At 52.0% G+C, this 2,328-nt stretch overlaps 12 non-coding genes across 12 annotated transcripts in view; all 12 read left to right on the forward strand.

Annotated features, from left to right (window-relative positions):
- Positions 1-2, forward strand: part of LOC147662294 (5S ribosomal RNA) — a 119-nt gene extending 117 nt beyond the window's left edge. Inside the window, exon 1 of the ribosomal RNA XR_015305902.1 lies at positions 1-2. This exon is cut by the window's left edge and continues 117 nt beyond it. This is a non-coding gene — a ribosomal RNA (5S ribosomal RNA).
- Positions 3-82: 80 nt separating this feature from the next.
- On the forward strand, positions 83-201 carry LOC147662295 (5S ribosomal RNA). The gene has a single exon (XR_015305923.1). It is a non-coding gene; the product is annotated as a 5S ribosomal RNA (ribosomal RNA).
- An 80-nt stretch (positions 202-281) lies between these two features.
- Positions 282-400, forward strand: LOC147662296 (5S ribosomal RNA). Its single transcript, XR_015305878.1, has one exon. It is a non-coding gene; the product is annotated as a 5S ribosomal RNA (ribosomal RNA).
- Positions 401-480: 80 nt separating this feature from the next.
- On the forward strand, positions 481-599 carry LOC147662297 (5S ribosomal RNA). The gene has a single exon (XR_015305879.1). It is a non-coding gene; the product is annotated as a 5S ribosomal RNA (ribosomal RNA).
- An 80-nt stretch (positions 600-679) lies between these two features.
- On the forward strand, positions 680-798 carry LOC147662298 (5S ribosomal RNA). The gene has a single exon (XR_015305880.1). It is a non-coding gene; the product is annotated as a 5S ribosomal RNA (ribosomal RNA).
- Positions 799-878: 80 nt separating this feature from the next.
- Positions 879-997, forward strand: LOC147662299 (5S ribosomal RNA). The gene has a single exon (XR_015305881.1). It is a non-coding gene; the product is annotated as a 5S ribosomal RNA (ribosomal RNA).
- Positions 998-1,077: 80 nt separating this feature from the next.
- LOC147662300 (5S ribosomal RNA) lies at positions 1,078-1,196 on the forward strand. Its single transcript, XR_015305882.1, has one exon. It is a non-coding gene; the product is annotated as a 5S ribosomal RNA (ribosomal RNA).
- Positions 1,197-1,276: 80 nt separating this feature from the next.
- On the forward strand, positions 1,277-1,395 carry LOC147662301 (5S ribosomal RNA). Its single transcript, XR_015305883.1, has one exon. It is a non-coding gene; the product is annotated as a 5S ribosomal RNA (ribosomal RNA).
- Positions 1,396-1,475: 80 nt separating this feature from the next.
- LOC147662302 (5S ribosomal RNA) lies at positions 1,476-1,594 on the forward strand. Its single transcript, XR_015305884.1, has one exon. It is a non-coding gene; the product is annotated as a 5S ribosomal RNA (ribosomal RNA).
- Positions 1,595-1,674: 80 nt separating this feature from the next.
- On the forward strand, positions 1,675-1,793 carry LOC147662303 (5S ribosomal RNA). The gene has a single exon (XR_015305885.1). It is a non-coding gene; the product is annotated as a 5S ribosomal RNA (ribosomal RNA).
- Positions 1,794-1,873: 80 nt separating this feature from the next.
- LOC147662304 (5S ribosomal RNA) lies at positions 1,874-1,992 on the forward strand. The gene has a single exon (XR_015305886.1). It is a non-coding gene; the product is annotated as a 5S ribosomal RNA (ribosomal RNA).
- Positions 1,993-2,072: 80 nt separating this feature from the next.
- Positions 2,073-2,191, forward strand: LOC147662305 (5S ribosomal RNA). Its single transcript, XR_015305887.1, has one exon. It is a non-coding gene; the product is annotated as a 5S ribosomal RNA (ribosomal RNA).
- The last annotated feature ends 137 nt before the right edge of the window (positions 2,192-2,328 follow it).

Raw genomic sequence — 2,328 nt, forward strand, 5'->3', positions numbered from 1 at the left:
CTTTTTTTTTTCAGAGTGGTTTGCTTGCTTGTACTGAAGCTGAGCGAAGAAAGCTAAGAGGCCCAAAACCAGTGCTCCTAGAGCCTACGGCCATACCACCCTGAAAGCACCTGATCTCGTCCGATCTCAGAAGTTAAGCAGGGTCCGGCCTGGTTAGTACCTGGATGGGAGACCGCCTGGGAATACCAGGTGCTGTAGGCTTTTTTTTTTCAGAGTGGTTTGCTTGCTTGTACTGAAGCTGAGCGAAGAAAGCTAAGAGGCCCAAAACCAGTGCTCCTAGAGCCTACGGCCATACCACCCTGAAAGCACCTGATCTCGTCCGATCTCAGAAGTTAAGCAGGGTCGGGCCTGGTTAGTACCTGGATGGGAGACCGCCTGGGAATACCAGGTGCTGTAGGCTTTTTTTTTTCAGAGTGGTTTGCTTGCTTGTACTGAAGCTGAGCGAAGAAAGCTAAGAGGCCCAAAACCAGTGCTCCTAGAGCCTACGGCCATACCACCCTGAAAGCACCTGATCTCGTCCGATCTCAGAAGTTAAGCAGGGTCGGGCCTGGTTAGTACCTGGATGGGAGACCGCCTGGGAATACCAGGTGCTGTAGGCTTTTTTTTTTCAGAGTGGTTTGCTTGCTTGTACTGAAGCTGAGCGAAGAAAGCTAAGAGGCCCAAAACCAGTGCTCCTAGAGCCTACGGCCATACCACCCTGAAAGCACCTGATCTCGTCCGATCTCAGAAGTTAAGCAGGGTCGGGCCTGGTTAGTACCTGGATGGGAGACCGCCTGGGAATACCAGGTGCTGTAGGCTTTTTTTTTTCAGAGTGGTTTGCTTGCTTGTACTGAAGCTGAGCGAAGAAAGCTAAGAGGCCCAAAACCAGTGCTCCTAGAGCCTACGGCCATACCACCCTGAAAGCACCTGATCTCGTCCGATCTCAGAAGTTAAGCAGGGTCGGGCCTGGTTAGTACCTGGATGGGAGACCGCCTGGGAATACCAGGTGCTGTAGGCTTTTTTTTTTCAGAGTGGTTTGCTTGCTTGTACTGAAGCTGAGCGAAGAAAGCTAAGAGGCCCAAAACCAGTGCTCCTAGAGCCTACGGCCATACCACCCTGAAAGCACCTGATCTCGTCCGATCTCAGAAGTTAAGCAGGGTCGGGCCTGGTTAGTACCTGGATGGGAGACCGCCTGGGAATACCAGGTGCTGTAGGCTTTTTTTTTTCAGAGTGGTTTGCTTGCTTGTACTGAAGCTGAGCGAAGAAAGCTAAGAGGCCCAAAACCAGTGCTCCTAGAGCCTACGGCCATACCACCCTGAAAGCACCTGATCTCGTCCGATCTCAGAAGTTAAGCAGGGTCGGGCCTGGTTAGTACCTGGATGGGAGACCGCCTGGGAATACCAGGTGCTGTAGGCTTTTTTTTTTCAGAGTGGTTTGCTTGCTTGTACTGAAGCTGAGCGAAGAAAGCTAAGAGGCCCAAAACCAGTGCTCCTAGAGCCTACGGCCATACCACCCTGAAAGCACCTGATCTCGTCCGATCTCAGAAGTTAAGCAGGGTCGGGCCTGGTTAGTACCTGGATGGGAGACCGCCTGGGAATACCAGGTGCTGTAGGCTTTTTTTTTTCAGAGTGGTTTGCTTGCTTGTACTGAAGCTGAGCGAAGAAAGCTAAGAGGCCCAAAACCAGTGCTCCTAGAGCCTACGGCCATACCACCCTGAAAGCACCTGATCTCGTCCGATCTCAGAAGTTAAGCAGGGTCGGGCCTGGTTAGTACCTGGATGGGAGACCGCCTGGGAATACCAGGTGCTGTAGGCTTTTTTTTTTCAGAGTGGTTTGCTTGCTTGTACTGAAGCTGAGCGAAGAAAGCTAAGAGGCCCAAAACCAGTGCTCCTAGAGCCTACGGCCATACCACCCTGAAAGCACCTGATCTCGTCCGATCTCAGAAGTTAAGCAGGGTCGGGCCTGGTTAGTACCTGGATGGGAGACCGCCTGGGAATACCAGGTGCTGTAGGCTTTTTTTTTTCAGAGTGGTTTGCTTGCTTGTACTGAAGCTGAGCGAAGAAAGCTAAGAGGCCCAAAACCAGTGCTCCTAGAGCCTACGGCCATACCACCCTGAAAGCACCTGATCTCGTCCGATCTCAGAAGTTAAGCAGGGTCGGGCCTGGTTAGTACCTGGATGGGAGACCGCCTGGGAATACCAGGTGCTGTAGGCTTTTTTTTTTCAGAGTGGTTTGCTTGCTTGTACTGAAGCTGAGCGAAGAAAGCTAAGAGGCCCAAAACCAGTGCTCCTAGAGCCTACGGCCATACCACCCTGAAAGCACCTGATCTCGTCCGATCTCAGAAGTTAAGC

The sequence above is a fragment of the Lissotriton vulgaris genome, unplaced genomic scaffold (assembly GCF_964263255.1).
Source record: "Lissotriton vulgaris unplaced genomic scaffold, aLisVul1.2 SCAFFOLD_12566, whole genome shotgun sequence".
In the NCBI taxonomy this organism is placed as follows: domain Eukaryota; kingdom Metazoa; phylum Chordata; class Amphibia; order Caudata; family Salamandridae; genus Lissotriton; species Lissotriton vulgaris.